This window comes from Ranitomeya variabilis, chromosome 6 (genome assembly GCF_051348905.1).
Source record: "Ranitomeya variabilis isolate aRanVar5 chromosome 6, aRanVar5.hap1, whole genome shotgun sequence".
In the NCBI taxonomy this organism is placed as follows: Eukaryota; Metazoa; Chordata; class Amphibia; order Anura; family Dendrobatidae; genus Ranitomeya; species Ranitomeya variabilis.
Window position 1 is genome coordinate 219407525 of NC_135237.1, and position 10087 is coordinate 219417611.

Here is a 10087-nt window from a genome sequence, read left to right on the forward strand (position 1 = left end):
ATGGACCAAAATCTCTGAGGAATGCTTCCAGCACCTTGTTGAATCTATGCCACGAAGAATTGAGGCAGTTCTGAAGGCAAAAGGGGGTCCAACCCGTTACTAGCATGGTGTACCTAATAAAGTGGCCGGTGAGTGTATATTTGAGTAACATTTATAAAATTCATATGAAAGTTCAATTATGAAATAATAATACTTTTTTTTAAAGCTGGAGTTGGAGTCGGTACATTTGTACCGACTCAGACTCCGACTCCGACTCCAACCAAAACTAACTCCGACTCCACCTCCGACTCCACAGCCCTGGTTGAAGGTAAAATGTTCATATTGGGCACCCTTTATTACTGGGCAGCAATAACATTTCAACTGAAAGGTACAGAAGAAAAATAAAAACTTGTCTTGTCGCTTGGAGGCAAGGGGGATACGCAGAATGTAAAAATGTTCTCCCTTAGACTTTCCCATAAAATTAGTGGCTTCAATAACTAGCTTTTATTTTTAAGTGAGCCTATGCAATGGCATTCCAGTAGGCTCCAAAGAATTTAGGAACTCCAATGGGTATATTACGGCTTTTTAACTATTAGTGATGTGCACAAGTGCTCGTTACTCAAGTTTGCATAGGGTGCTCAAGTATGCACAAAGCATTGCGGGTGCTCGAGTGACATGTTCGAGGCCCTGGGCTCCATGCGTTTGTCAGGCAATCCCGCATGTTTTTTGGCTAACAGCCGCAAAACAAGCAGCCTTCGGCATGCGATACTTGGTGCAAACTCAAGTAACGAGCACTTGCTCTCATCATATACTATCCAAGACTGAATCAATGGACAAATTGTGTGCAAATTTGTCCACAAATTTGTCTACATTGACTGTTAGGATTGCACTAGAGTTCTATTCCTCTCTGAAAAGACAATTTGCAATTTGTCCACAGTAATATTTCCCATCAAGTGAACGAGCATATTAGTAGTCAGATAGCTTCTGAATATGTCTCCATAGATAAGATTTTAAACAGGCATTCAGCTCGTGTGCTGGTGTTGCTCCTTTAAGACCAGGTAACATTTGGCAGAAGTCCTCTACAAAAAGTACCATTTGGATCCCCGCAGATCTTTCAAAGTATGATCGAGGGCCTCGACCTCTTGTGTGCCAAGCTACATTCGTCCCAAACAACTACCGTATATACTTGAGTATAAGCCGTCCCGAGTATTAGCCGAGGCAACTAATTTTGGCGTGGAAAACTGTGTAAGCTTATTGACTTGAGTGTAAGCTGCGTATGCATTGTCCCCTCATCCCTGTCCTGGTATGTGTGGCTCCCCCTGTTGTGTGCATGGCTCCTCCGTCCTCCCCCAGTTATGTGCATGACTCCTCTGTTCTTCCCCTGTTGTGTGCATGGCTCCTCTGTCCTCTCCCTGTTGTGTGCATGGCTTCTCCTTCCTCCCCCTGTTGTGTGCATGGCTCCTCTGTCCTCGTCCTGTTGTGTGCATGGCTCCTCCGTCCTCACCCTGTTGTGTGCATGGCTCTTCCATCCTCGCCCTGTTGTGTGCATGGCTCCTCCGTCCTCTCCCTGTTGTGTGCATGGCTCCTCCGTCCTCTCCCTGTTGTGTGCATGGCTGCTTTGTCCTCCCCCTGTTGTGTGCATGGCTGCTCCGTCCTCCCCCTGTTGTGTGCATGGCTCCTCCGTCCTCCCCCTGTTGTGTGCATTCCTCCTCCGTTCTCCCCATGTTGTGTGCATGGCTGCTCCATCCTCCCCCTGTTGTGTGCATGGCTCCTCCTTCCTCCCCAGGTCTTCCTCCCCCCGTCCTCCTCACCCTGTTCACGCTGTCGCTGCACGTCCCTGCATTTCTCTGTTGTCTCGGGACCGGCAGCTTCTTCCTGTGTTCAGCTGGTAACGCTCATTAAAATAATGAATATGCGCTCCACGCCTATGGGAGTGGAGATGCGTCCATGTTCATCACTTTAATGAGTGGTACCACGTGACCACTGAACACAGGAAGAAGTTGGCTGCCTCGCCGGGACAGCAGAGTGATGCAGGGAGGACTTCCAGCGATCGCACAAGGTGTGGGTGAGTATGATGTGATAGCTGCCGGCTCCTGCCGCTCCCCCTCTCCCGCTGACCCCTGGGACAATGACTCATGTATAAGCCGAGGGGGGCGTTTTCAGCATAAAAAAAGTGCTGAAAATCTCAGCTTATACACGCGTATATAGGGTAATTTGCAAGTCTATAATACTTTTGCCTTCCCTGAGCCCTTAGTGATATTACAGGTGGGAGTTTCCAAGAGAGACCTCTGTGCCTTTGTGTCTTAATGTTCTGGTATCTCTGTTTCTCTCTGTATAAAGATCTCTGTTGATGTCTGTATTTATCTTTCCTTGTAACTCTGTAAGTTTGTGTCTTTGTTTCTGTGTCATTGGATCTGTGTTTTTGTCTCCGTGATCCTTTCTCTCTGTGGCTAGTTTCACATTTGCGTTCGAATCCGCAGCGTTTAATCCGCAAGTGCAGGAAAAAATGCATAGAAACACGTACAATCGCAGCGGTTTTTAGACGCATTCGGGAACGCATGCGGTTTATAAAATGCCGCATTTTCGCGCTTTTCCATGCGTTTGCGTTTTTTGTGCGCATGGTGGAAAATTTTACAGGAGAAAAATCTAGATAACCAGACACCGTCAATGGGAATACAGAGGGCGTGTATTATGGGATATCTATATATAGACCCTAGGACTGCTGAAATCTTAACAGTGTGCTACTGTATCCTGTGTCATGATGGATGTTCACATGGATAGCTTTTCTTTCAACCTGGATTTAAGCATCAAGCTGTTTCTTGCCTGTGCGGTTGCTTGGGAGCAACACAGAAATTGCTAAAGACAGAGAAGGACACGGCGTAGGCGTTTTTGGCGACAACCCAGTATCGAACTCAGTGAGAGCCGTGGAGCCTATCACACACTATATGACGAGCTTAATGCCAACCCGGACAAATTCCCAGAATATACCCGATGTCGCAAGACTCTTTTTGGGATTTGCTTGGTCGTGTCCAAGGAGCCATACGGAGACAGGACACCCAGCTCCGTAGAGCGATTCCAGCAGAGGAACATCTGCTGGTTACATTAAGGTAATAATTCTAAACAAATGCCAGTCATAATTATTGTTGGTCTGACATGTATTCTTTGTATTTTCCTTTGTGTCTTTAGCAGAACAAAACCATAAATAGAATTGATTGTAATTTATTTATTTTATTACAGATTTCTGGCAATGATTCTGGAGAGAGCTTATCATCCCTCCACTTCCAATACCGGCTTGGAATTTCCACCCTGTCCGGAATAGTTGCGGACACCTGCTGGGCTTTGTGGAACGTTCTCCGGGATGAATTTATACCCCTACCCACCGAGGACATGTGGATGGGAATTGCAGAGAAATTCTGGAGTGTGTGTGATTTCCCCAACTGTTTGGGTGCGGTGGATGGAAAGCACATACGCATTATCAAACCAGCCAGAACTGGATTGGAGTACTTCAACTACAAAAAATATTTTTCTGTTGTGCTCATGGCAATAGCAGATGCGGACTGCCGCTTCATCCCCGTGGACATTGGAGCTTTTGGCCGTGGCAACGATTCCCAGACTTTCAAGAACTCGGATATGGGCCACCGTGTGTATGGCAAAAATTTTAATTTTCCACGGCCACGACCTCTCCCTAACATTGAAGGCCCACCGATGCCATTTGTTATGGTTGGGGATGATGCCTTTCAGATGTGTGAAAACCTACTGAAGCCATATTCCAGTCGGGACTTGAACCACACTAAAAGGATCTTTAACTACAGACTGACCAGGGCCCGAAGAACAGTAGAGTGTACCTTTGGGATTCTAGTCTTAAAATGGCGCATTCTTGCAACAGCCATTAATCTAAAAATGGAGACAGTCGATGAGGTGGTCAAAGCCTGTGTGGTTCTCCACAATTACATAATGGCTAAGGAGGGACCCAACATTGAACTGGATGAACCAGTTGCAAACCCATTGCCAGATTACCAGCATCACCCGCTGCGGTCAACTGCTGAAGTTGGCCACATGCGGGACCAATTTGCTGCCTTTTTTGATTCTGATATTGGAAGTGTGGCATGGCAGGACAATATTGTGTAAAATGTCCTGTTGGGTTTGGGTCTGTACCAATTATGTTTTAAATGTTACTAATATTTGTTGTTAATAAACTACGTGTTTTGTTATCTTGACCGTGTCTCCTATGCATTTCCTCTACAAACCACTTAGGTTGTTAGTGGTAAGGTTGTTGACGTCATTGCGTCCTGATTCTGTTCTGCAGTATCTATTGGACGCAGACTGAAGAGACGATGGCTTTTTAATACAAAACAGATCTATACTCATCAAGTCAGGTGTCAGAAATAATTAATTCATGATGCACATATAACAGCCTCATGAATTCATTCACTATTTCTGACACATGTCCAGGTGAGTATAGATATGCCTTGTATGACCTCCATCGTCCCTTCACTTTGTGTGAAATAGATTACGTACACAGAAGAGAAAATGGAGGTTATGCAAGGCAGTTCTCTACTCACCAGGTCAGGTGTCCTAACTAATGAGTGTGAGTGTTGTACTTGCTAACTACTGGAGCTATGAGGTGGCAAAAAAATAAAGTGTGCAGTGCAGTGTTTTATTTGGCGCACGGTGTGTATTGCCGGCGGCGAAATACACAATTAACCAAACATTTTTGGGGACAAAAAACATTATTTATTTTTACACCCCAAAAAAAAAATTAACTGCTCCTGCTTGGGGTAGAGTGCCGGAAATGGGGGGTATGTAGCTGTGAAGCCTGACTCACTGTGGACGACGCAGGGGTGGCAGGAGAAGTGGCAATGAAATTACTGGGGTCTGGCAGTACGGGGATGGGGCTCAACGAATGAGAGGGCAGAGACACACTGGAAGGGTGAGACAAACCAGACATTAGACACATTGGGAGGTGAAGGGGGAGGGATAGCAATAGTCCTCTGTTTCTTTTTGCATTTCCCTTTTTGGGATCGGCACTGCGGTACGGGGAGCCTCTTTGGGCTAATTTCTAGCGTCCTGGCCATGGTGGGCAACCTGTCAGGGTCCGTGTGCCGCTGCATGGTTGTGGTGGTGGGGAAGGCCATACCAGGGTCCATGTGCCGCTGCTGCTGCATGGTTGTGGTGGTGGGGAAGGCCATGCCAGGGTCCGGCTGCTGCTGTTGCTGCATGGTGGTGGCAGTGGAGGAGGTCCAAGCAGGGGCAGCAGTTGTCATGGTGGTGGCGGTGGGCTGTCCAACAGCACTCAGCATGGTGGTGGTGCTGTAGTGGTGTCCGGCAGTGCTTGGAATGGAGGTGGCCGTGCAGTGGTATACAGCAGAGGTCGGCATTGAGGTCAAGCATGACAGTGTAGGCACAGGTGGATATGCCGCCACTGTCTGCTGAAAATACCGACTCTGCTGCATAGCCTGCACGTAAGCAGCATTGCAGGCCTGCATGACACTAAGCTGGAGATCCGACATGCCCTGTTCAATTTTATTGAAAAAATGATGTGCTGGCCTCTGGAGGTCAGCTTTTACTTGGTCAAGGCTTTTGGTGACCTCCTGGATACGTGTATTCATATAGCTAATGGCAGTATCAAGGCGGTCACCCATCGCCTTGAGTCCATCGTGAAAAGCCGAGCTCAAGTGCAAAAACTCAGGCATGAGTGACATGTCCGAGGCCCTCTGCCGCTGCCGGGAAGAGCCCCCCCAAAAAAGGGGCAGAGGCCTGGGAAAAGGGAACACCTGATGGACCAGCTTCCTGGTCTCCAGTTTGTGTAGCAGGCCCACTTGCTTCAGCACTGCTGGATGGTTGGGATCGCTCCAGAACCAGGGTCAAGAGTGCTGCTCCATGTGCTGTGAAAAAAGAAGAAAAAAAAAATTAATGCCAAACATTTACAAAACGCCAACTCCTGTGGAATAGAAACATACAGATTATGGCAATACAACACAACCTAATACACCGAAAAAATACTTACGTTCTCTGGGCAAGGACCGGTCTCAAAAATGCTAGAATGCGGTGGAATATATATATTCGGATCCTTGCTCCCAGAACCACTAGGAACACAGCTCTCTTAACGAAGGTCCTTGTTGAAGCGGTCCTTCATCGAACGCCAACGTGTTTTGACTTTGAGCACTGTTGAAAAAACAAAAAATAATGGTTAGACAATGGACTTTTGGCCATGCTCACACAACTGTGTGTGATGAGAGAAACTCCTGAGAGTTTCTCTCATCACACACAGTTGTGTGATCCCGGCCAAGGTCTCTGCTGCATCACACTGCATTGCAATACTTACAAAATGCATTTCGGACCCAAGTCGGGGCGTTGTCCCAGCCATCCCACATCGCTTTGGCCACCTCATTCCATAGCCGCCGGATCGCCATGTTGTCCGAGTGCTGCGGAACCCACCTGGGTGTCCCACAACGGGACTTGCTCATGGACCAGGGAGATAAGGAGGTCATTTTCAATGAGGTCCTCATCCCTTTCTGGAACCTAAAAAATAAATAAAGACATTAATGTTGGAGACATTAACATAAGGAAAAGAAAGAAAACAGAGGTAGAGAAATGGCATGAATATTGAAAGTCAAGAAAAAAAAGGAGTCCAGAAGAAAAATGTAAAGAAAGAGGAAAGTAAAGAAATGAAGATTCAAGAATAGTAAAGTGAGGATACAATAAACAGTTAGCCATGTATACATACACGCTGCCACCCGACTGTGACCCCGTTGCTCCTGCTCAGCCTCTGCCGCAGTGGAAGAAGTGCTCTAAAAAAAAAAAGGGAAAAAAAATTGTCATATGTGTAGATGTGACAGTGAATACTTACCAATCTGAGGAGGTGAGTACTCACTTCACTGACATGTTCAGCTTATGCAGGCCCAGGCCTTTGCTCCTCCTCAGAAGAATATGACATTCTGATGCATGCAGAAAGAAAGAAATGGCAGAAATTAGGACATATAGAGACATAAAATAGAAAATATAGACATTGGCTAGGATATACTCACATTGTTCAGAGTGTAGATTCCTTCCTGTGTCTGCTCTGCACAATAAAGGCCCACATAGGGCGTTGTTCACACAATGGTACTGCATAGTGTCTGGTTCACAGCCTATTAGTCACGCCCCTACTTTTCGATTAGGCGGGCTGACCAGCACACTCTCAATGCATCCCAGTGCGAACACCCCTCATGCGAGACCGAACGTGTTTGGGCTTGGCTGCACCCCGAAAAATATAGTGCAAAAAATATACAAAAATAGTGAGGTATTGGTTGATATTTTGGCCAAAATATGCAAGGTCGTAACCCATGCCAAGGGTCCCCACGATTACGAGTCCTACACTAAACTAAATAGCAAAGCCACTAGAGACTCAAGGTCTACAAAAATTAAATGAACCAGACACTATGCACTACCATTGTGTGAACAACACCCTATGTGGGCCTTTATTGTGCAATTGTTTAATGCAGTCACCCCCTCCAGGAGTGGGTATGTGGTGAGTGGCTGCTGATCTGGTATTTTGCACCTGTGTTGCTAACATCTTGCTTTATGGGCTGGCTGCACCCTGCAGTGCATTTTTGCCAAGATCTGGGCAGGTAAGTGTTGCTGCCTTTTTTTTCTGCACTTTAGAATAGTCTGATGTTTTCCTCTTAGCCATTCTTGGGTATTTACGCTGTGTGTTTTGGGTCATTATCCTGTTGCAAGACCCATGACCTGCGACTGAGACCAAGCTTTCTGACACTGGGCAGCACATTTCTCTCGAATCCCTTGATAGTCTTGAAATTTCATTGTACAGATTCTAGACACCCTGTGCCAGATGCAGCAAAGCAGCCCCAGAATATAACAGAGACTCCTCCATGTTTCACAGTAGGGTCAGTGTTCTTTTCTTGATATGCTTCATTTTTCCATCTGTGAACATAGAGCTGATATGCCTTGCCAAAAAGTTCCATTTTTGTCTCATCTGTCCATAGGACATTCTCCCAGAAGCTTTGTGGCTTGTCAATATGTAGGTTGGCAAGTTCCAGTCTGGCTTTTTTATGATTCTACAATGGTGTCCTCCTTGGTCATCTCCCATGAAGTCAACTTTGGCTCATACGACGACGGATAGTGCGATCTGACACTGATGTTCCTTAAGCTTGAAGTTCACTTTTATTCTGTTTCAAAGTTTTTCTGGGCTCTTTTGTTACCATTTGTATTATCCGTCTCTTTGATTTGTCATCAATTTTCCACCTGCGGCCACGTCCAGTGAGGTTGGCTACAGTCCCATGGATCTTAAATTTCTGAATAATATGTGCAACTGTAGTCACAGGAACATCAACTTCTTGGAGATGGTCTTATAACTTTTTCCTTTAACATGTTTGTCTATAATTTTCATTCTAATCTCCTGAGACAACTCTTTGCTTCGCTTCCTCTGGTCCATATTGAGTGTGATACACACCATGTCACCAAACAGCACAGTGAGTACCTGTAGCTCTGTATACAGGCCAACTCACTGATTCCAAGACTGTAGACACATGTGATGCTAGTTAGTGGACACACCTTGATTTAACATGTCCTTTTTGTCACATTATTTTCAGGGGTACCATCATTTCTATCCAGGCCTATTTCATGAGTTTTTTGTTTTTTTTTAATTCTGTGTAAGCAGGGTTGAAAAGCAATGTCTGACATTTCATAGATCATTTATTATTATATTTGTCAGATTAATGTTATTTCTGTGACCATTGTGGGTTTTTCTGTCATTAAAGGAGGGGTACCAACAATTTTGACCATGTGTGTGCAAACTACACCTCTCAATGAATTAATCTAGGAATGCAGTGATCATATTGACTCCACAAGTGGGTCACAGAATTTTATACCATTGGGCAATGAAGGAAAAAATAATATTAACCACCCAAAAAAATTTTTAGCCCCAGATTTTACATTTTTACACAAGGAAATGGGTAAAAATGGCACCAAAATTTGCCCCACAATTTCTGCTGAGTGTAGAAATACCCCAAATGTGAATGTACAATACTGCTTAGCCATGCCGCATGACTCAGGAGGGACAGAGCGCTATTGGCAAATAGCGCTCTGTCCCTCCAGAGTCTCGCGATATGACTAAGCAGTACTGTTATACAGGAGGCATCCTGGATTGCAGAATTTCCTAGAATGCTTTGTTCCCCACATATTGTGTACTAAGAGTTATTTTTAATGGTTTCAACACTTCAATTAATCAATACTAATTATTGATATGGTTTCAATCAGTTATATATAATATATACAGTATATCCTTTCAGGGAGGCTAGCAAAAGGTTATTGAAACTTTAATTACTCAACCAGATGGCCCATTTAAAGTAAGGAATTTAAATGACGAGTCATTTGTTTATCTACTAACAAAGGACGTTTGACATTTCAAATATGACAGTTACCTGATTAGACCTTTCCCAGGAGATGTTTACTCTTTATAGGTTAATTGGAGGTTAAGTCCCTAAAGTCCCTAGGAACACATACCGTGAGAGATCAAAGCCTTTAGGGTATGTGCACACGTTGCGGAATGGTGTGCGGATTTCTCCGCACTGATTTGGGGAAATCCGCACTGTGGAATTACTGTGGGTTTTCCGTGTTTTTTTGTGCAGATTCCACCTGCGGTTTTACACCTGCGGATTCCTATTGAGGAGCAGGTGTAAACCGCTGCGGAATCCGCACAAAGAATTGACATGCTGCGGAATGAACAACGCAGCGTTTCCGCACGTTTTTTTCCGCAGCATGTGCACTGCAGATTTTGTTTTCCATAGGTTTACATGGTACTGTAAACTCATGGAAAACTGTTGCGAATCCGCAGTGGCCACTCCGCTGCGGATCCGCAGAAAAATCCGCAGTGTGTGCACATACCCTCAGATTAGTTTCAATAAACAGTTTTAACATATAAAAAGAGGACTGAACTTTTGGGGATTGAGACAGACAGTCACATGCTACAGAGATGAGAGATGAACATAGACTAATGGATTTCTACCATAATAATGTAATGTATGAATAATGCTTGTTTTGATGCAAATTTTTATTTTACTTTATTGTTTAATCTTATCATTTAAGTAAATTCATTTTAGTTTACTCA

At 44.8% G+C, this 10087-nt stretch overlaps 1 long non-coding RNA gene across 1 annotated transcript; it reads left to right on the forward strand.

Moving 5' to 3' along the window:
- On the forward strand, nt 1-10087 carry LOC143782230 (uncharacterized). Its single transcript, XR_013216900.1, has 2 exons — nt 1-6204; nt 6251-10087. It is a non-coding gene; the product is annotated as an uncharacterized LOC143782230 (long non-coding RNA).